The sequence below is a fragment of the Schistocerca cancellata genome, chromosome 6 (genome assembly GCF_023864275.1).
Source record: "Schistocerca cancellata isolate TAMUIC-IGC-003103 chromosome 6, iqSchCanc2.1, whole genome shotgun sequence".
Taxonomy (NCBI): domain Eukaryota; kingdom Metazoa; phylum Arthropoda; class Insecta; order Orthoptera; family Acrididae; genus Schistocerca; species Schistocerca cancellata.
The window spans coordinates 621,406,969-621,431,941 of NC_064631.1; positions in this window are offsets into that span (position 1 = coordinate 621,406,969).

Genomic DNA, 24,973 nt, shown 5'->3' on the forward strand with positions numbered 1-24,973 from the left:
ACCTTAGCATGCTAGTCCAAGGGCTTTCAGTAATTGCAACTTGCTTCCCAACTTTATGATAATTTTCCGTTACCGTAGCAGTCATTTTTGCGCTAGATCGCAGATAATTTTTATCATACAGTTTCTTACAACAATACAGTCATACCATTCCACAAAATGGCCGAAATGTGTCATGTGTAACGCAAAATGGCAAGCCGCCATGAATATTTATTTTTTCACCGTTAATGGTAATTCTTGCTCAGTTAAGCCAACATTGTTGCTATACGAAATTAATTTCATGAATTCATTCTAAAACATGTTTAAAGATTTTTCTTGCAATATGCATTACGCGTAGCATGGTGGTAACGCGTAAACAATTAGCAAAAATAGAACACGACGGACAACAGAAGCAAATCGAATCCAACTTGAACATTGGACAAAACAGTGACAATGACTCCTGGGGTGACTACAGTATTAACGATCAATCAGCAGTTAACATGCCTAGTGACGGGAATCTCGTAAATATACCGACCACAAGTCAAATAGCCAAATCCAGCTCAAAGACCATTCTTGTCCGTGACCTCATGTCAAACGACGTAGCGGGAACAGAGCAATTTCATTTGACAAATATTGCCAGTATGTGACACTATTATCAAGCAAATGTCTAAAAACAAGAAAGACACAGACGCACATATATTATCAATACATAAACAAATGACTAAAAGCAAAGAAGACATCGACGCACATATATTATCAATACAGAATCAAATCACTAAAAACAAGGAAGACACCGACGCGCAAACTTTATCAATACATGATCAGATAACTGAAACACAATAAAGACACTGACGAACACATGACAATTTTAAGAACGCGACATGACGAGATTACGGCTTAATAATGAGCACTAAAACTTGCAACGACACATTATGTGATAGAATAGAAGAGATTATCACAAGAGTGATCGGCCAAGTGTCTAAACTTGACTCAAAATTTTCCTAACTGAACCTGAAACAGGAAAAAAACCACTAAATCCACCGCATCACGACAGAAACAACTAAACGATGACGTACGATCCGAGTGTGGTTACGATAATAATGAGAGTGGTCGCTTTGGTAATGAAAACAAATATATGTATCTCACTTATTCTCCGTACACAACCCACACCTCAGAGCAACAACTGTACCCACCAGTGCACGTAACACCTAATTATAATCGTGACATTATGGGCAGTACATTCCTTTCCATTCACCAGTCGATCAGTACAATACTTACAGTGAAAGCAATCGACATTACGGTGCGAAAGAAGAAGAATGATTAAACATCGAAATTTCAACCTTTCATCCCAGAAAAACGCACTGTACATCCTGTAATTTTTCTGAAAGTATTTAGAAATGCGTTAGCAAGAGCATGGTGTGACCGAAAGAGAATTTATTACGTTGTAGGTTACATCCAAGGTGACGCCGCTGTCTGGGCACGTAACGAAGCCGGCACATGCGATACATATGAGCAATTTGGAAGTGCTTTCTTGGCCACATTTTGGTCGCAGTGGGTACAAGAACGTCTATAGAAACGGATTGTGCAACCAGAGCCTTTCAATGCTAAACATGGCAGTTTGCGGCGGTATTTTGAGAAATACTTGAATATGGGTCACTTTCTTGATGAACCTGTAGCTACGCGCGATATACTACACGCACTAAAAGCCAGATTGCCTTTCAACCTCCTAGACAGTGATGCAGAATATTTTCTGTCTGTGCTTCATTCTGTTTATGTGATATATGTGGATCAACGTTACGCACGGCAAACAGCTGCCATAATGTGTACGTCAGTGGCATGCAAAACGCGCAGGCCAACTTACTCCTGGCGCGGTGGCCGTTGTCGGTGACGTAGCTGAGCAGAATCAACACCTTCCTTCCATAAACCAATATAAGTACCAGCAGACACACCCTATTATAAACAATAATCATAACAGATCATACACAACGAGCGACAACCCACACAACAGGCGCCGCAATAATAGTAATGGAAATAACACAAAGCGGAAGCAACAAATACTCGAACAAAAATGGAAACAGTTACCAGCCTGTACAAAATCAACAGCAAAACCGGAACAGCAATTACGTTAACGCATACCAAAATACTGGTCCACCACCTCAGTACAGCATCAACGCAGGTCCGTGGCTACCGCCGCCACAGCCTGTACGAAATCAAAATTGTGCTTTTCCCACCAATCAGCAGGTAAGTCAAGGTCCTCAACCGCAAAAACCACAACAGATTGGAGAACGGAATATACAAGGCCCTAATGTAAACATAATAGAAGTGTCAAGTGGAACTCCATCTCCGCCTGTATCATCACCTGCACCAATTACGACGACGTCAAACTAAAGACACACAAACTAAAGGCACATTTGTGGGTTGGGCGTGGATACATAGCATATAAGTAGATACAAATTCAGAATATAAATGAAGCGTTACATATAATATTAATTAGTATAAGTGATTTATCCGCTGTGGCGTGAAACCGCTGAAACATTAGAATAATTACGTAGGTCAGTTGTCTTGCGGAGATGTCGGCAACTTTCTTGTTCTGGAAGCCATCCTGATCGAACGCACATCTGCCATCGCTGTAGATAATTATTTGGCACTCCGCCATTGTTATATGTATTGAGACGCAATCTCACTAGACGCACTCATAGTTGCACATAGCAGCAGAGTTCATGTCTCTGTTATTCAATCTAGTACAATATTTTTTGAATACAGTGATATTATTTAAATTTGTGTTTCAGTTATGCTGAAAGTTATTGTTCCATTTAAACGGCGTTTTGGCAAGGCTAAAGGTTTCATGTTACAAATTATACAAAATGTCCAGTATGAACCAAATCTTGGAAATTTTTCAGGGTACGAAGTCCGATAAAGAATGAACACGGTCAAACATACAATGAAAAGGACCCTACGCAGAGGCCATTGTCAATCGCACAAAGTTTGCATAAACTGATCACTACTATTTTTAATAATTATTTTTATTTATCTGCTGTCTGATGTTTACAAAAGAGACAGGAAAAGCCACGGCGAGAAGAACCAAACATTCAATGCTTCAATCCCACATTGGACAACTTGATCGCATCTGATATTCCACCACCTATGCTCGGGCGTCGACTTCATTTTAATGTTTTTTCTCCTTCTCTTTGAATTCACAGTAGTTTGTAATATCAACTGTATGGATTTCTTGAATGATTTGATTCTTGTTGAGTTCTAGGTATTCGAGATCAGTCCCAAAAATCTAGGTTACTCTTGTCCGTTTTCTGTTGGGCTGAAATTTTCCTTTGATTTTGAGCAAGTGGTGGTCTTATTCTAAAAGGCCTCACCTGTCTTTTAAATTAACCACTGTTTTGGTAGTCCTGCTGGAGATAGCAGTATGATCGATTTGAAATTCTCCGTGTGTTTTACTGGGGGATTGCCATTATTTTGGTTTCAGTGTGGGTTTCTTGAATTAAGTTGACATAATTGGGATTATAATTGTTCCACAATTTTAATTGGTCCTGTTGTGAGTGGTGTGTGCTCCAGTAATTCTCCTGTGTTTCTTTTCTATCCCTAGTTGCCCACTGCAGTGATATAGTACAATCTTCATGCGATGTATAGGAATATTTTTCGTGCTTTCTTTAGGACGTTTCCGTAAGTATTCGAACATCCGTGGGTCTTTTCTGGTTTAGACACTTGTCCGTGGAAGGAAGTTAATCAGTAGTAAGCCTGGTTTCATAATTTATTTACCGTGTTGAGGGTCTTTCTGAAAATTATGTTAAGTCAATGACTATATCAGTGATGGACTTATAAACTGCAAAACCTGTCGCAAATTGTTTCGGTACTGTGTTGATATGTACTGCCTGTCATTCTTTATGGTATCTGTAATTCTCACATTCGAAGTGATTTTCATTTGTAAACTGGCTGCTTGGAACACCATAGTTTTCAATCTGTCCATGATATTCGTTAGGTGTTTCAGTGTACTCGGTTTCAGGAAAGTGTTTAAACTAAATGTATCTATAAAAATTTTTGTTTTGTTTGAAGAGGTTGTGAGCAGGAACGCTCCTTATGCGCGTGGCATGTCTTGTCTCACAGGTTGCTATGACCAGAACCGTAATCCAATCTATTGACTGGGGTCTGGGATTATGCATTTCTCTCCTGCCATGGTTTGGCTAAACTCTGATGGAGATTAAGACAGCGTAAGACTCAGTTGTTGAGATCAAGCCGCATATCTAACAGCCGAACAACATAGGTTAACAAATGCTGTTCAGAGGTGGTGGACAGCAGGCCAACAGTTGCTGATGGGTTTTGTAATAGTCTTTGGTCTGACCTTGGTACTTCATGTCCCTAATACTACTCATGCCTGGGAAGTATCCCCTTTCGCACCTGGGGAGGTATCTGATGGGAAGGGAGCGTAGAATAAGGAATCGATCGCGGCCACGAAAGAAGTGCATTAATTTCACGGTCTAGTGATCAGGCAGACGAATCAAAATTTACTTTCCACCAGAGCCCTGAAATCGCAGTACATTTCAGTGTGTGACACACTCACTCGCTGGCCATACCAAGGACGAATTTGGCTCACTTATACGACAGAGCGCACAAGGATACCAAACGTCAAAACTGACAAACCAAAAACGAATATGTGTGCCCTCAGGAAAGAGTAGTCTGAGACGTTTGAAGTCAAACTGCCGGTACAGTAAGAACTTCACCACAGGCTCCCCTGTCTAAACTACTCACAAGTAAAGTCAGTCTCAGGACATGTCCCAAGTACCAACCACAGATGCCAGAACCTCTATTAGTAGTGCTTCAAAACCAAAGTCCCGCACCCAAGTGCCTTGCATCTCTCTAGACAAAAAATTCCGTTTTTCCTCAAAGTGCACGAACTACACCGCCTTCACCCCACACCCCATCTTGAGCCATTCCCAGGGCTCTAGAGGCGGTGAATCGCCTCTCCCACACGACAGCACAAACCCATGTAGAACCCGGGCAGCAGATAAGAAACCTACGTCCTTAAAAAAAAAAAAAAAAAAAAAAAACAATTACTGGCTTTTTTAAGTTTACGCAGAGGAGAAGATGATTTTCTCCCAAGTAGTGTCACTTCCCACAGCAAGAAGCGAAGAGATACAGTCTTAAAGATCTTTATCTAAATGGCCTCTGCCTTGGGGCTTGTTAACGATAATATCTATAAACGTTTCTCAGACATCGGATTTTTCTTACACAAGGCGGCCATGGGAAGTGACTCACTGACCTGTTTGCACTGTCGGTGAGAACGAAAACTTCTGAGTTCTTACCAAGCGACCTCTGCACACAGTGCCCTGTTAAGATTCCACTGTGTAGAAGTGTTGCTTCAGACCGTCATCCCCAGCGAAGACTTTGGCTGAAACCACGGCAGCTATCGCTACATTGTTGTAAAGGACACTGTCTCGACGATGGGCTGATCTGTCTGCCCTGTACGACTGTGGACGTGTCCTAACAGATTTACTGAGGAATGGGCTCTCTGGCAATTGCTTTCAACTCCCAACATGTTGTTTCTACGAGTTAAGAACCATAAAAATACCTCGTGCTTTTAGCGTCCTCCCAGGCTACATCAACATCTGCTCAGGCCGTTAACTTTCGAGAGTCCCGCTCAAGGTGCATCATGTTGTAACAAAATCTTTAGTAATTTTACGTACACTAGAAATAGGTGAGAGTGCAACTTGTCCTCTTTCACTGCCCTCTACCTATCATTGAAATCTGCATTGTTTTCTTCATTATTGTTCAGTGTGACTCAAACCAGAGGAAATAATTGAAAATCGTAGGAGAATCTCATCCTTATAACCGATGTATATTTGAAAATGGTAAGTTTGCCTGTGAGGATTGACCATGGCTAAAACTCATCCTAGTTTCACCTCATTTATTCCAGAGGACATTCACTTACATGAAGCTGCAAGCCAGCAAGAGTACATGAAGACATTGCTGTGAATAGTATGAATTAAGTTAGACCCAGGGGTCATTGCTACTTCACAGACTTCCAATAAATATTTGATATGTGGTTAAAAGGCGTTACAGGAATTAAATATATTCAGGTCACATCCTGAGGTCAGAGATGTGTAATGTCCGCAATCCTATACAACGTTCTGGAGGATGAACTGGTGTCTGTTCATTGATTTACCTCTACTCTATCACTCATTTGATCTCAATCATCAATCACATACATTCTCAGATTCTGAATGATCAAGGAAATCACATGAGCAATCTGTTGGTGTTATTATCTAAGTTTGGTAAATTTTTTATTACTTTCTACATCATGAGAACAAATACAGGTACATAATCAATGTTCAGAGCATTAATAGATTTCCAGAACAAACATTGACTTGACAATCAAGATCGTTCAATTGATACATACAAAAACACTAAAGATATTACATAATGATGTTACAGAAAAGTATATTATCGCTCCCTCGACAAGGGTCCCTGGGAAGACAAATTTTGAAAATGTCACACGAACTGAGAACGTGGCACTCAAGCACTCGCAAAAACCGTGACGGGTAGGACTGAAGAACAGCAGTTGGCGCCAGAGAGGAATGGCCTCTCACTCAGCGCATGACGTGGCCGAAGTGGTGGCAGAAGTCTCTGGCGTTCTCTCTTGTGTTGCAGCATCTGGTGTCTGGGCAGCAGCCCCCATTTTGGCAGCTTACAGCCTGCAGGAGGACCCTTGGCCTCATTGTGGTCCAGCTGCAGTCAGCTGTCAGGAACTGAAGTGAAGGCGTTGCATTTAACGTGCAACCTGCCCCTGGCATAGAAGTCCATTCAGCATAAGTGGGATGTGGGACAGCCTTACGCTTCCCATTTGCCTCTCTATCAGAATCCGCACCTGATGGCACAGGGCATCATATTAGCAACACGCCTCTTGTCGACGGGACATGTCAGGCTCGGCACACCTCTGAGACAGTTAGGCTCGGGACACGCATCGACTGTGGTGCCATGCTACTCACTTGTACAGTTGCTACTCACTTGTACACATGCTACTCACTTGTCCCTCGGCCTGCTGGGTCGTTGTCCACTAATGGGTTGTTGCCGGCGCGAGGTGGCGTCCCGCTGTCGCCACTGGCTTGAGATGTGCTACGTGCACTATTAGACGACCAGGCTATGTGGTTTAGGCACGTCAGCACACAGCGGCCTGTCGCCGTGGGCAGTCGCCCGCACCTGAGCTGCCACAGCTGACATGGCAGCCCGCTCCCCTCGACCCTCGCTGGCAGGTGATGGCCATGATATCCAGTCTGCCGTGTTTCTTTTGGAGACTGCACAATCCTCAAGTCTGATCAGTTGCCATATTCTCTCACAAATCTCATTACATCGATATAATCAATTTACAGGAAAGAAACTAACGTTGAGTAAAAATTATTTTTCTTAATATATTTATGTATTTATTTATTATTACTACGGGTGCAAATCCAAAAAATAAACTTAGTGACTGCAGGGCCCTGTTAACGTTGTATGAACCAGAATTATGTGGTGTGAAGTGTCTTTATTTCTGTGTGCACGTATATTTGTTACTTTTGTGTTAGTTCTACTCCTGTCCTGCATTCAAATATTACGCTGGCGCTACCTCTATACTTGCACCAAACGTGCAGACTTCTCCCAATTGTAAATACTAAGTTATTGTACTACCCTATGCCTTTGCAAATACTACAGAACAGAATTTTCGTGCAATTTATTCCTTATATACTCCTCCTTTATTTTTCGATTTCTGGCGGTGTTGTCTGCTGACGTTGAAGTTGCCAAGAAGTGCGTCTACTCACTCAGGTGTCGGTGATTTGCTTGAAATTTTTGTAGTGGCATTTCATGACTGTGTAGACGTAACTGTACATTGTATATAGATGCCCCCATCTCCTCTGTCTGGATCGCTGTCCCTGAAATGAAACAGAAGCATACCTTATTATATACAACTATATATTTGAAACTTCCTGGCAGATTAAAACTGTGTGCCCGTCCGAGACTCGAACTCGGGACATTTGCCTTTCGCGGGCAAGTGCTCTACCACTTGCCCGCGAAAGGCAAAGGTCCCGAGCTCGAGTCTCGGACGGGCACACAGTTGTAGTTTGCCAGGAAATTTCATATCAGCGCACATTCCGCTGCAGAGTGAAAATCTCATTCTGGAACTATATTTTTGTTCCCAATATTCCTTATCCATGGTCAGTCATTTAGTTTCTGCTTCCTATTTCCGAGTCTGGGGTTCACAACTCTACTGTGACTTGCGCTTGTCCGTGCCAATTCGCCATACACAATGTTTCGCCGAAGGCGCTCACATGGCGCTGGCAAAATTCCACCACGAGACAGACTACATCGCACAACAGGCGATGGCTCATAACACACTGAGCCTTAGCGTCGACAAACGCCCAAAACATGGATTGCTATCACCATACGAAACACATTCGAAGATCGAGACGCACATGCTCATAACACACTGAACCTTTGCGTCGACATGCGTCCAAAGCGTGGACCGCTAACAGCATAAGAAACACATCCCAAAATCGGGATGCATATGATCTATGGCACGATTTACTGTCTTGACACAACGAAAAATATAAAGTGAAGTAAATCTGTCCACTGGGCAGTGTACAAGAAACCACGGAAAGCGAACAGAAACCATTTCATTCGCCATGCTGATAATTGTGGAGGTTCTTCAGCGAGAGTGCTACAACAGAGTACAATGCTCTGTTGCGGAAATCGGACAACAATTGTAAGGTACAAAGAAATAGTAGCAGTACTCAGTTCTTTGGAGTACTCAGTATTGCAAAGTGCCTGGTTTGGTATGCCACAAAAAGCGCCAAAATGTTGATGAGATACAATTTGTAACGGAATTTTAATTCAGTCTGCCACCTGATAGTGGATGTCGGTGTGAATGTGTCACAAATACACAACTGATTTGACCACGTTCAACAAGAACTCACACTGAAAACTAATTCAAATGAAAAACAAAATAACACCGAAATAGAAGAAATGGAAAATAATGCTAAGAAAAATAATATCACATTAAATTACGTTAAACTCTTCACCCAAGGAGACTATTTACACACTGCACCTTATCTTACAGTTGCAGTTCTCTTGTATCTTAGTACTCTAAGAGGTTAATATCGCTCGTTCCGATAGTTTCTGCGGAATCGTTTTGAGCTGAATCCAGAGTGACCTGTATATAAGTTCCTGTTTAAATTATCTCTGCGTAACCCCTGCGATATTTGCTACGTTTGTCATTTCATTGACCTTGACTATTGTATGTCCTGCTATCGCTTTGCTGTTGTTCCCTACAGTCCTGCTGATTCTAGTTCGAGTTCTGTTGCTCTCTCCAGTTTCCGTTTCCTCGGTAGTTGTTTTTGTTGTAATGATTATAATATCCTCGTCTTCTTCTACTTTCCCGTGATGGCTGGTTATTCCCATTAAAGTTTGAATTTTGGTTTAGATTCTATCGATGTTTTCCCCCTACTTCGTCGATCGTTATTCCTCTCTGGTGAATATGGCCAGTTACAGTAATTAATTTTACTTCTTTCCCGCGAGTTGTGAATTTCATTCACGTACTCGAGTTCGCAAAGCGCACTCTTGAAAGCTTCGATTCAATCGCTGCAACTGCCGATGGGAAACTGCTGGTAACGTAAAGGTAGTTTAATATAGCAGTGCCTTATAATTTCGTTGGGACTGTACGGTTGATCGAAGAATGGGTTCTTCTTGACCTGGTATTCGATGAACTTCACAGGACTGCGGAATCCTGACGCTTGTAAGTCCTTTCCTAAAATGATCTCCTGTTTTACCCTCTACTGTGTGTCTTGCGACAAATAAGTGCTAAGGAATGCGACCTTAAATTCTTAGCACGATCCACAACTCTCCGCAACTCCACGCATATGTTCTGCAATCAACCCTCCTAAGAAACCACAGATAGAGCGGAGCTTGTACTTCAGTGGGCAAGCTTCTGGTAACACATGATCGTACTGTGCCATCCAGGCCTTTGGATGTAATGTGTTGTTTGCCTCCTCGTAGACTTGAAAATTCTCGATAGTCAAGAAAAGTTTGTGGCTGAAAGATTATACGTATCTGCCGTACAAGTTTTCCGTCTCGTCTGCAGCGGATGATTCCATGTATCCGTGCCCAAGTGATCCTCTTGCACTTTTATGGTAACCACTCGTGTTGTCAGATTCACCTAATAACATTTCTGATCTCCGTAGGTGTGTACAACAGTTTTCCGTCTCGGTTTCTCTTATGATGCGTGTTACCGACGGAGCTTGTTCTATTACACGTTTCACCGGGGCAGAAGCATATTCCTGTTGCATTCGTCCATATGCAGGGGCTGTGTCCTCATATAGCGGTTCGGACACTCGAAAAACATTTTCTTCATTTCTGTGGAGCCCTCGACGGCGCTCTACAGGCCGAGATTTTGTTTGCAACTGTGGGACCCATCCATCTGTCTGCCAGACCTTAGCCAATTCGTTTTGTTGCGCGGCGACTCATGTCTGCTGATGTTTAACTTCAGAGATTTTGACCTTTTTGATTTCTGTTTGTCCAATTCGCTTCGCAGTCTCACTCATTTTTTTCCTGCCTTTCTTGAACTATCTTTTCCCTTGCTTTTGGAGAGTTGAAAGTGACTTTTTTGTTTACACATCCCAGTTCTTGCCAGTTTCATTTATTCTCTGGCCACTGATGCGTCTTTTCGTGCTACTTGTGCTGCCATTCGCTCTGTTTTGGCATCGCGCTTCGCCTTGTCCGCGTCCTCAAGCGTCTTTTTTGCTGTCGTTTTCTTAACATTCTTTAGTTATTTTTGATTCTTGCGATGTCTCCCTTGACTCTGCCTATACAGTCTGTGATGGTTCTTACGACTAATTTGTGTCTTTCGTCCTCATGCTCCCGTCTCTTTTTCTCTATCTCTTGCATGAATTGCATGAGAGCCTTAAACTGAGACCCACCGCTAACACCTCCAGGACTAGATGAACGAGATTCCTTCATTCTGTGACGTTTCGTCCGTGGTTCTGGTCTGCCGGTCTCACTGATGGTGCGTCTCGTACCAGCAGCGCCTACATTTCGTTCTGCGGCATTCTCCCACTCACTTCTGTCACCTAACTGAGACGGGTCGTCATACTGTCCAGGTTCTAAATTCGACATTTCTGCCCGGTCTGCAAATTCGTTTACAGGAGAATCCCGTGTAATATCTGCCTGGTCACATGTAATAATCTGACGTGGATCCATGGGTAACAAAACATCATTACTTCCGCTACTCTCTAGCAAACGTGATTAGCTTCTTGTAATTATGCACTCTGATTCTTACCCAAACGAATTTAAACACTTCTCATTCCTATGACACACAGATTATACTCAAAATTGCGCTCCCATGAGCTACTGATTCCTACTTCCTGACAACGAATTCAAATAACAGTACGCTTGACTATGCTAAGAAAAAAAAATCAATCTATCCTAAGAAATCAGTATCATGCCCTTCGCCATCAGAAACAAGCAACTGTATGATGCAGAAGTCACAACAACAACATGAAAATACACACTTACAATAATTAAGTATTAGTACTATGTCTAGGTGCCAGCAACGCAAATCAACTACACCCAGTGCACCACATTAAACATGGGGAACAGAAATTCCACTGGGCAACACTAACTACTATCTGATGATCACAGAAGGTGCCATCAATTCGAGATCCTGGCAGATTCGACAAAATGGAAGGTACGCTGATGGGAACTATTTAAGTGATTAATTGTGTTGAAGTAATTTTATTGTTCAAATAATATTTCCTTTTGTTTCTAACAAAAAAACAGACAAATTATGCTGTGGACAAGAATCCTTGGTTAGCAAATATGGGTTAACTCTGGCCCTAGAAATGTGGATAACGTAATCTGAATTGATCTGACACTGAGCAGACTTTGATTGTCCAAATCTACAAAAGTTTATGTATATAGGTGCAGCTGAGACCAAGTGCTGATTGAGATCCATATGCCCTAACAATGCTGCAGCGGCAATATGTTATCCTGTTTGCTTCATGTGGCAATGTAAATTGCAGCTTGCTAGATGTGTGCACCTGAGGTGAGACATGGAGGAAGCACCTGTAAACCGATCGCGGCCACGAAAGAAATGCAAGAATCTCATGGTCCAGTGTTCAGGCAGATGGATCGCAATTTACTCTTTACCAGAGCCCTTAAATGACAGTAGACTTCAGTGTGTGACACACCATTCGCTGATGATACCAAGGACCAATTTGACTCCCTTATACAACAGAACCCACAAGGATACAAACTATCAAGACTGGCAAACCAAAAGCGAATAAGTGTGCCCTCAGCAAACGATCAATCCAAGACATCTGAAGTCACACTGGCGGTACAGTAAGAACTTCATGGCAGGCTCCCCAGTCCAAACAACTCGCAAGTGAAATTAGTCTCAGGACAGGTCCCAAGTACCAATCACACATGACAGAGCCTCTATTAGTAGTGCTTCCAGAGCAAAGTCCTGCGCCCAAGTGCCTTTTACCTCTCTAGAATAAAAATCCTTTTTTGCATGAAGTGCATGAATGACACTACCTTCACCCCGTCTCGAGCCAATCCCAGGGCTCTCAGAGGTGCAACATCTCCACTGCCACATGACAGCACAAACTCTTGACGAACCAGAAAAGAGTTAAGAAACCTGCATCTCTGGAACAAATGAAAAAGCCAATTACTGACTTTCTGAAGTTTTCACACAGGATGAAGATGATTTTCTCTGAATTCATATTGATTCCTATTGTAACAAGTGTACAGATGCAATATTGAAGATTTGTGTCTAAATTGCCTATGCCTTGGAGCTTGTCAGTCTTAGTTATGAGGTGTAATAAAGATTCAAAGATTCTATCTCTAAACGTTATTCAGACACTGGATTTTTCTTATACATCTGGGGTGGCTGGGAGATGTAACTCACTGGTCCATTTGCACATACGCTGAAGATGAGAACTTGTGAATTTTTATTATGCCCCCTCTGCACACAGCACCCAGTTTGACACTCCAATGTGCAGACACGTTGCTTAAGACTGTTGCTCCCAGCCCAGGCTTTGGCTGGCGCCTCGGCATGTACTGCGGTATTGTTCTGCTGGAGAGCTGTCTTCACAGGTGCTGTCCTGTCTGCCCTGTACAGCTGTGCACCAGTCCAGCAAGGTTTAATGAGACATGGGCTCGCTGCCAATTGCTTGCAGCTCAGAATAAGCCATTTCTAAGAGCTAAGATCCAAAAGGATACCATCCATGTACCATGGACCTTGTTGCTGATGGGGAGGCTTGTGTGCGTCAGTGATACAGATAGCTGTACCATAGGTGCAACTACAACGGAGGAGTATCTGTTGAGAGGCCAGACAAACGTGTGGCTCCTGAAGAGGGAAGGCAGCCATTTCAGTAGTTGCAGAGGCAACAGTCTGCATGATTGACTGATTTTGCCTTGTAACACTAACCAAAACGGCCCTGCTGTGCTGGTACTGCGAACGGCTGAAAGCCACGGGAAACTACAGCGGTAATTTTTCTTGAGGGCATGCAGCTTCACTGTGTGGTTAAATGATGATAGTGTCCTCTTGGGTAAAATATTCCGGAAGTAGAATGGTCCCCCAATTGGATCTCCGGGCGGGGACTACTCAGGAGGACGTTGTTATGAGGACAACAAAAACTTGCGTTCTACATATCAGAGCGTGGAATGTCAGATACCTTAATCGGGCAGGTAGGTAAAAATATTTAAAAAGGGAATTTGATAGGTAAAATTTAGATATAGTGGGAATTACTGAAGTTCGGTGGCAGGAGAAACAAGTCTTCTGGTCAGGTGAATACAGGGTTATAAATAAAAAATTAAACAGCGGTAATGCATAAGTAGGTTTTATAATGAATAGGAAAATAGGTATGCAGGTATGCTATTACAAATAGCATAGTGAACGCATTTTTGTGGCCAAGACACACGAAGCCCACGGCTACTACAGTAGTACTAGATTATATGCCAACTAGCTCGACCGAAGACGAAGAAATTGATGAAATGTATGTTGAGATAAAAGAAATACAGATAGTGAAGATACAGATAGTGAAGGGAGAAGAAAATTTAATAGTCGTGGGTGAATGGAATTCGGTTGCAGGAAAAGGAAGAGAAGGAAACGTAGTAGGTGAATGTGGATTGGGGGGGAAGAAATGAAAGAATATGCCGCCTGGTAGTATTTTGCACACAGCATAACTTAATCATAGCTAACACTTGGTTCAGGAACCATAAAAGAAGGTGGTATACATTGAAGGAGCCTGGAAATACTGAAAGGTTTCAGATAGGCTATACAATGGTAAGACAGAGATTTAGCAACCAGGTTTTAAATTGTAAGACACTTCCAGGGGCAGATGTGGACTCTGACCACAATCAATTGGTTATGAACTATAGGTTAAAACTGAAGAAACGGCAAAATGGTGGGAATTTGAGGAGATGGGACCTGGATAAACTGACAGAACCAGAGGTTGTACAGAGCTTCAGAGAGAGCATTTGGGAAAGATTGACAAGAATGAGGGAAAGAAATACAGTAGAAAAAGAATGGGTAGCTTTGAGAGACGAAATAGTGAAGGTAGCAGAGGATCAAGTAGGTAAAAAGACGAGGGCTAATAGAGACCCTTGGGTACCAGAAGAGATTTTGAATTTAACTGATGAAAGGAGAAACTATAAAAATGCAGTAAATGAAGCAGGCAAAAGGGAATACAAACGTCTCAAAAATGAGATAGACATTAAGTGCAACATGTCTCAGCGGGGATGGCTAGAGGACTAATATCAGGATGTAGAGGCACATATCACTAGGGGTAAGATGGAAACTGAGAGACCTTTGGAGAAAAGGGAACCACTTACATGATTTTGAAGAGCTCAAATGCAAACCCAGTTCTAAAGAAAGGAGGGAATGCAGAAAGCTGGAAGGAGTATATAGAAGGTCTATACAAGGGCGATGTTCTTGAGGACAACGTTATAGAAATGGAAGAGAATGCAGATGAAGATGAAATGGGAGATATGATACTGCATGAAGAGTCAGACAGAGCACAGAAAGACCTAAGTCGAAACAAGGCCCCGGGTGTAGACAACATTCCATTAGAACTACTGACAGCCTTGGGAGAACCAGGCATAACAAAACTCTACCATCTGGTGAGCAAGATGTATGAGACAGGCGAAATACTCTCAGACTTCAAGAAGAATACAATAATTCCAATACAAGAGAAAGCGTCTGTGGACAGATGTGAAAATTACCGATCAACTTAATAAGGCACTGCTACAAAACACTAACACGAAATCTTTACAGACGAATGGGAACATTGGTAATAACAGACCTCGGTGAAGATCAATTTGGATTCTGTAGAAATGTTGGAACACATGCGGCAATACTTACCGTACGACTTATCTTAGAAAATAGAATGATGCAGGTGGCAGGGGTAAAATACAGGGAGTGAAAGGCTATTTACAGTTTTTACAGAAACCATATGGAAGTTATAAGAGTCGAGGGACATGAAAGGGAAGCAGTGGTTGAGAAGGGAGTGAGAGTGTTGTAGGCTCTCTCTGATGTTATTCAATCTCTATATTGAGCAAGGAGTAATGGAAACAAAAGAAAAATTTGGAGCAGGAAATAAAATCCATAGAGAAGATATAAAAACTTTGATATTCGCCGATGACATTGTAATTTTGTCAGAGGCGGCAAAGGACCTGGAAGAGTAGCTAAACGGAATGGACAGTGTCTTGAAAGTAGGATATAGGATGAACATCAACAAAAGCAAAACGCGTTTAATGGAATGTAGTCGAATTAAATCGGGTGATGCTGCGGGAATTAGATTAGGAAATGAGACACTTGAAGTAGTAAAAGAGTTTTGCTATCTGGGGAGCAAAATAACTGATGATGGTCGAAGTAGAGAGGATATAAAATGTAGACTGGCAATGGCAAGGAAAGCATTTTTGAAGAAGAGAAATTTGTTAACATCGAGTATAGATTTAAGTGTCAGAAAGTCGTTGCTAAAAGTATTTGTATGGAGTGTAGCCATGTATGGAAATGAAACATGGACGGTAAATAGTTTCGCCAAGAAGAGAATAGAGGCTTTCGAAATGTGGTGCTACAGAAGAACGCTAAAGAATAGATGGGTAGATCACATAACTAATGAGGAGGTATTGAATAGAATTGGAGAGAAGAGAAATTTGTGGCACAACTTGACTAGAAGAAAGAATCGGTTGGTAGGGCATATTATCAGGCATCAATGGATCACCAATTTAGTATTCGAGGGCAGCGTGGAGGGTAAAAATCGTGAAGGAGACCAAGAGATGAATACACTAAGCAGATTCAGAAGGATGTAGGTTGCAGTAGGTACTCGGAGACGAAGAACCTTGCACAGGGTAGAGTAGCATGGAGAGCTGCATCAAACCAGTCTCTGTACTGAAGACCACAACTACAACAAGATCCAAAAAATTGCTAATGCATTTAACATCCTACCAGGCCAGATCAACATCTGCTCAGGCCGTTAACTTTCTAGGACCTCGCTTAAGGTACGTCTGGTTGTAACAAAACCTTTAATAAAGTTCCGTGTGAGAAAAATAAGTGAGAGAGTTACTTGTCCTCTCTCAAATGTAGTGCCCCAAAAGATTTCTTGGAAATCTTTTATTACAATTAAGTCTTTGTTTGAAACTAGTTGACTTCTCTTCATTAGTAATGCATTTTTGGCCTCCTTGTTCGTCTGTCATTGATTATCTTGGTAGCAGAATTCGGCAATCTTGTCAACGTAGTGATCCCAAATTCTGATGTCAAGTTTCGCGCTATTTTCATTTCTTATGCTCCCCATCACATTTGTCTCACTTCAATCTCACCTCTATCAATAATCTGTAACCGTCAGATGGTTCATTCAATTCAACACATCCTGCTATTCTTCTTCACTTTCATTCAGTATAGCAACGTCGTCAGTGAATCTCATCATTGATATCCTTTCACCATAAACTATAACCAAGCGCTTGAACCTATGTCTTATTTGCGCCACTCTTTCTTCTCTATATTGATTAAACAATATTGGCGAAAACCTACATCACTGCTAATCGTTTTCTAGTCTCATCACATAATTCTTCGTCTTCCAGATTTAAAGTTCCCCCTCGGCTCTTTGACATACGCTTCCCGCATTTTGCTATAGCTTACCCCTATGTCTTTCTGAATTTCGAATATCGTGCGCCATTTTACAAAATCGGACTTTTTTTCCAGGCTGACAAATACTATGAACGCGGCTTCATTTTCCATGAGTCTTGCTTCCATTATCAATCGCGACTTCCAAACTGTCTCTCTGGTGTCTTTACCTTTCCTAAAGCAAAACTGATCGTCTTTTCCTTTCTTCCGTATATTTTTCTTGTCAGCAGTTACGATGTATGAGCTGATAATTTATTATGCAGTAATTCTTTTACTTGTCGGCGCTGGCTATCTTCGGAATTGTGTGGGTGGTTTTTCCGAAAGGCTGATGGTTTGTCATATACATTCTACACAGTCGTTCTGTTGCCATTACTCCTAATAGTTTTAGAAATTCCGATGAAACGGCATCGATCCCTTTTGTCTTATTTGTTCTGAAACCTTCCAAAGCTCTTTTAAATTCTGATTCTAATACAGGATCACCCATCTCTTATGCATCGACTCCTGTGCTTCTTCTATCACATGAGACAAATAATTCCCCTCATAGAGGCCTTCAATTACAATTTCCACATATCCACTCTCTCCTCTGCATATGACAGTGGAACTTCAACTTCACTCTTAATGTCATCATCCTTGGTTTTAATCTCACCTAAGGGTGTTTCAACTTTTCTCTATGATGAGTCTGTCCTTCCAACAATTGTTTAATTTTAAATTTCTTCACTTTTTCATGTAGTCATTTCACCTTAGCTTCCTTGCACTTCTTATTTCTTTCACTCCTAAGTGACTTGTGTTACTGCATTCCCAAATTTCACTGAACATTTCTGTAGTGGTTTCTTTCGTCGATCGACTGAAGTATTTTTTCTGTTATTTTTTTATTTCTTCGCACTTACCTTACTTGCACCTACAGTTTTCTTTCCGACATCTGTGATCGCCCTTTTCAAAAATATCCGTTCCTCTTCAACTGCAATGGCCATTGAGCTATTCATTGTTTCCTTATCTATAGTCTCCGAGGACTTCAAGCGTATCTGTTCATTCCTCAATACTTCTGTATGTCACTTGTATGCGAATTCATCTTCCTGACCAGTCTTTTAAACTTCAGCCTACTCGTGATCTATACTAAATAGTGGTCTTAATCCTGTATCTGCTCCTGAGTACGTTTTACGATCCGCTATCTGATTTCAGAATCTCTGCCAGACCTTGATGTAATCTAAACGGCATTTTGTCGTATCATTTCTTAGTATACCTCCTCCTCTTGTGATTCTTGAACAGTGTATTCTTCATTAAAGACTGATGTTTGTTAGAGGAGTGAGTTAGTCTTTCTAATCTTTCTTTCCTACTACCAAGCCCATGTTCTTCCGTAACACTTCTTTCTGCTCCTCCCCTACAACCTCATCCATGTACGTTCAGAGTTACCCGTCCTCTATCCTCATATAAATCCTGTCTCTTTATTCTCTACCTGTGAAGTCTTCATATACGCGACATATTGTTGTTGATGTTGGTTCACTGCCTATTTTGATGAAAAAAAATTATCACTGTTATGTACACAGTAGCTCATTTCCTCGCATAGCTTAGCATCCATAACGAATCCCACTCCAGTTATACTATGTTATACTGCTGATGATATCACCCTTTACTCATCTGGCCAGAAATCCTGGTATTCCTTTCATTTCACTTCACTAACCCCAGTTTTATCTTGAAGGAGAGTCTGCATCTCATTTTTGTGATTTTCTGTCTTCCCTACAACATTCAGACTTCAGGCATTCCACGCCCCTACTCGTAGAACGTTACCCTTTCGTTTGTCACTCAATGTTTTTCTATTGGGCAGATTCCCATTGGCAGTCCAGTCCCGGAGGTCTCAATGTAAAATTAGTCAGCAACCTTCTGCCAATGGGCAGATCATCAAGACACTTTCTAATTACAGGCCACATCTTCTGTGGATACAAATTATAAGTCTTTCATGCAGTGGTTTCCAGTTTCTTCTGCATCCTGAAGCCATTAACCATGCGTGAACCACTTCCCTTTTTGGGGGAGATTTCCACCCCAGCCGCAAAAGAGTGCGCTGAACCTCTGTAGGCTACAAAGCCCTCTTTGACTAGTTATTTGGTTGAACGAGAGTGACTTCTTATGCCTGCAGGTAGCGAACCTGCCCTCGGAGAAGCCATCTAGGAAAGATATGGAAGTAAAGAGGTCTGCCGCTTTGTTTCCAAGCTTATTTAAAGCTAACTTACGCGCAACTTTAGACGTACTGTGATATTTATTTACATGCACATTCTTTATTTCCTGCAAGGAAATAATTAGGACGAACTTGGTTACTAGGAGGTTACGATGCAGGTTTTGTTTACTTGTCTATAAAGTGGCTCTGTCCTGTAGTATTTACACTGTCCCATGACTGAACGTGCTTTGAATCAGCGACAGATCCATTCATTTCTCGGTGCTATTCACAGACGTACAGTACAATACGATGGAGCAGCTCCGGTCGAGTTTCGCAGAACCCACTGACATGCACTTTGTGTGTCGAGTAGTACGTTGCAATGCTCTCTCTGCTGAAAGGTTTTAGAGGGATTGATTTCCGAACGGGCATCATGGGCACACGACAAGTGTTTATTTCTCTCGATCGACAAACGCAGGAAACTGCTTCACCGGAAAGAAGGAACGAAGGACCAGGCAACATGAGTAAAACTCGCACACTCTTTTTGAAGAGGAGGTGCAGGAACGTGTTGCAGCGAACCCCACTGCTCTTCGTAATGCACGTGAAATGTGTGTGCACAACAATAAATCCCTATCAGTCACAACGGGTCCATGCATTACTTTGACCGACTTTAGCACCAAGGGACGCATTGTGCAGTGGTTACTTCAACAATGGATTGATCTACCTGGTTTCCCCCAAAAGGTTCTGTTTACTGACGTGGACTCATTTGCCCGTGATGATACTTGGAACAACAGGAGTATCCGTGTGTGAGATGAGTAAAACCTTCATGCTGCAGTAAAACCATACAAACAAGTGCGTTCGTTTTGCTGTGAATATCTGGGCCGGCACTGTCGGCCACAATCTCATTCGGCCATATCTTCTACCCGGCCTTCTGAATGTCCTCCTGTAATTGCGTTTCTCGTAAAGAGATCTGCCTGAGTTTCTGGAAATCGTACCCATGGTTATTCTTGGGACGATGTGATATAGCATGACGGTGCACTGCGTAACTTCAGTGTGGATGTCCGCGTCTCAGCGCTGCATTTCCTGGCATTCGATTGGAAGGGGAGGTCCTATTCCATGTTCTGCGAGGTCACCTGACTAGTATCCCCTCGATTATTCACCACGGGGATATGTATAACCACGTGTGTTTGAGAGCCCAGTGTGTACGGAGATGGAATTAACTGCCAGAATTGTAGTTGCCTCTGATGCGATTCCCAACACATCTGGGATATTTGTCAGGGTGCGTTAGAACCTTGTTCGCAGATATCATGCTTCCACTGAGGTTGATGGCCGTCAGTTTCAGCATATTTTTTAAGACACAGTACAAATCGTACGTTAATTGTGACAGTGATTGTATTTGCGGTTAACTGTAAATAATGTAAATAAAAAAGTACACGGTAATGTAATTTTATTCCTGATTTTCCTTTAACTGGCTTCTCCGACCCCAACTTCCCTACCTCAAACTGTTCAGTGGAGCATCCTCTATGTCCCATTAAATTTTTGCATACTCTTACGAAATTTGCATTGCTTATCTGATATAGTGCTTTCCTTCATACATTGTTGAACGATGCATATTTGGGGGTGGATCAAGCCTCTCCATCAGTTCTTAGTACGGCAACCCCATATGAGGCTACTCTGCTGGCTATCAATCTACTCAAGTAAAATGATTCTCTTTTCATCTATAAATATGTACACCACAGTTTCTTTTAAAAATTGTGTTCTGTACAAACTCCGACATCGCTCACTACAAGGGTTGGCATATTGTCTTTGCGTGTTATATGAGGATGAGCCAGATCCCTGATGACAAAGCACCTACTCCTTGCGTAGATGAGATTTTCCATCGCAAGTTATGAACAAATTTTCGTCTACAATTCCATCTTCAGCCCATTTAGTAATCTCGTTTCGAAGTAGTATATTTTTTCGTTTACCTTAATTCCTTATGATGAGGAAAATCTAGTATCTCTTCCCTTAAACGTTATGACTTCTCCATATTTAATTTTTCTTTCAGAAGAAAGTCCTTTCCTTAATTGTCTGAAGTGTTCTTTACTTGTTCGAATTCTGTCACATACTTACTATAAGATCTATCGTTTTCGTGGCTGTAAGTTCGACATAACCACCAAATATCTAGCATGCATCTGTCTACTGCATTACTTGACGGGTCGTATGCGGATATATGCACAACCTGCGTTTGGTCGTCTGCCATACCATGTTTCCATAGCCTTCACTAAATCTGAGCGCCATTATTAGATAACTCTCTGGTGTTGGTTTACCGACGTTCACAAAACGTGATGTACACTTACACACAAACAAATGATTACGGTTGCAGAAGAACTGGGTGATATATGCAGGAGAAAGAGCGTCACGAATAGAGCATGTAAATGACGCATAGATCTACCTCTTGTCCTTACGCGGAAGAACATTTTGCTTGTATTTCATTGACATAGTTGTTGGACGTTCTTGTGAATGATATCTTGTCAAATTATGTCCATTTAGCGCGTTAGATCATCAACATTGATATACAGTTGGAGGACCCTGCTCATAACGCCCCATGTCAGTTAGGGAGAGATTGGCGACCGTGCAGGCCAATTTAGGGTTTTTTAAACGCGAAGACAACCAGTAGAATCTCTGTCTTTCTGCGGGTGGGCATTATCATGCTAAAATGCAAGGCCAGGATGCCTTGCCATTAAAGACAATACGGGGTGTATAATATTGTCGACGTGTGACTGTGCTTTAAGGGTGCCACAGATGACAGCTAAAGGGTACAACAGAAATGGCACCCCAGACCATCACTCCCGATTGCCAAAATTCCGGTGTCTCACCACTATCCGGGACATCTCTAGACACGTCTTTGGCCAGGAATTACACTGACTGCAGTAGAGATGTCTTTCAAATGATCCCCTATGACGTACGAAGACGTGTCTGGATATGCCCCTTGTATGTATTAGATAATACATCTTCCACCTCCATTAGTGCTTTAAAAAACTCCTTTTCCTGTTCTACTGGTATTCCATCAGCTATTACAAATAGCATACTCATGTTCTCTTCTCTGTTCTCCTCTTTGACCATAGTTCGTTCGTTATATTTTTCAACATCATCACCTAGTCCATTATATACTCGTAAACGAGCTAACTGATATTTTTCTAATGTACTGGCAGATTAAAAAAGAATCCTCAAAGATTTCCTTTCTGCCTGAGATGTAATAATTTCCTTTCTACGATTAATTGAAACTCGTTGTTTAATTACCCAAAAAATGCCCACAATTATTTCTGTACTCAAGTCAAGCGTAAAGGATTGCCCATTATTTTAAAATCAGTCTAGATTTGATATTTAATCAGTCTGCTCACCTTTACAGTGGATTCTTCTACTTTTACTCAGGGCACAGGCATTTATTCGATGCCTGGTTATTCTTGGATCATTTGAAAGAAAGCGTTGAAAATAGCGCTGATGTGCATCCCTGTATCTAGCAAAACATGCAAATCATGACTGTAAATTGCTACCGTCATTATTGTTTGTGAACTTGTGTCCTCTTGTCTCTTCTTCAATTGCCAGGTCTAATAAAGATACCTGTCCTACTCCTGTTTGTTTATCTCGACGTTTTCCCCCTTTTCTCTTCCCCATTCTTCAGAAATTTTTCATTCTGTCGCATGTCTTCTTTCCCTGCTTGTCTACTTCGATCTCATAATGTGCTTCTGTGTCAAATGGTATTTCAGTAACTTCATTCCGACGTCTTTCAACACTGGAAGCCTCCTGCCGTTGGCTTCCTGTTGGGATTTACTGCTTTCACTATTGATTTCTTTGAGAGGAAAGGTAAACTAGTCATCAGTACTGCAGTCAGCTGCATCATTTTCTACGTCACCAGGTGACGATAGAGCCCCTTGAATGCCGCTACCTCTCGCGTCTTGCTCGACTTTGGCATTTTTCGACCCATCATATATTTGACGATGTTTCCCAAACAACGCAGTTTCGTCCGAACTGTCGTCTAATCTCCACTTGTTGACATCTTCCTTAACAAGTTTTCACGCTTTCGGTACTTCCTGACCAGCTTCTTTCTCATCAATGGTCTTTGTATCTCTTGACCTCACCATACCCACTCCGTTTGACCATTTTCAGTTTCATCTAACTGTTAACTAACGTTTCTTCCTTAATTCCACACGTGTTTATTCCGATAGTTACCAACTTATTGTCTGAGTTGCGAAACGTATTTCGAGCTAGACCATGATCTACCTCTTTACCATCTGTCTTCATGCTTACAGTATTTAAGCTGTCGTCTTTTGTTGTGCCAATTTCTATTTTCCAGGCCAGAGACAAATCTTAAATCTGAGCGGCTGTTAGTTTTCCTCATCCCCGTGCCCCATACAACTAATGAAGTTACCTCCGCTACGGTTACCAACACTTCTTCTACCTCGTCCTCCTACCATATTGACGAGGGTTGTTCAGAAAGTAAGGAATGAGGAAATGGAAATGGAAACGACAGTGAAAATCAAACCTGTTTTCTTTGCACGTTTAGCTACACTTCCAGGTACTCCACTACATAGTTGCCGCTCCCACTTATACATATATCGAATCGTTATACAAAAATTGCCACGCCATTGTCATAGAAGGCAGCTGCTTGTGCTTTCCGATAATTCTCTGTGCTGGTCTATAGCGCGTAACCTACACCCAAGGGTTGTCTTCGTATCCAGCGTTTCATGTGAACAGAGATGATACACAGGATGAGCCAATTAGGGTTGAGTTGTGTGTGATTGCCATCGAAAAGGCTGCAGAAGCGTCTTTACTGCCCTGCAGAGTGCGACTGAGAATTGCCACAAAGAAGGAAGTGCATGGCAGTTGTGTTGGGTGGGCTGCATTTATTAAGGCGATGCCTCTCAGTGGACCCTTGTACTTGGGGGGAGACATTGTTGTTCTAGGCACCTTTACTCACTCACATTGCGCTCACAACTGAAAAGAGCGTCTTGATGCGATCAACGGGCATTCTAGAGACACTGCCCAAAATCTCTATGAAAAACCTCGTCGGATTCTCACAGTGGTTTCCATTTCGTGACCGATCGCTCCTCACTTTCCGAATAGCCCTCGTATTTGGTACCCATTCCGCCCTCCTCTTTCAGGTACATTTTGATTCCTAAAAGTTCTTTAATTACTTATTTTACGCCACCGATCTTCGTCTTCGACCATCTCTAAGAAATCGTTAGCCATTTCATTATTGTTCCGAGGTATCGTTTCGAATCATTGGATTGTTTTCTCCACAACTCCCTCAATATCGCGGACTCTGAACGGCTATCTTTTTAAAATTCTATTCTCTTGAACTAGGATTCACAGTATTCCTTCAGCGCACTATGTCCAGGTGTTTCTGATATTTATTCGATCCACACCTTATATTATTATTGCACACACCAAGAATCCTCACAAAACTTTTCTTTGAACTACAGGAACGTAATATTAGTCGTGTCTAAGTTCAAACCCCATGTATCTGCACTAGCTGTCATAACATCAACTGTTAAATAAATTTTTTCTCATTTCTTGTTTCGTAGCTCTCGTTCATAGTTCCTTACGTTCTGGTTATTTTGGCGATGTCTTTCTCCAACTCACACAATAGAATTGATTTTGGTACAGTCAGAGGGGTGATAATCACATTACTTTTAAATCTGATGCGTAAT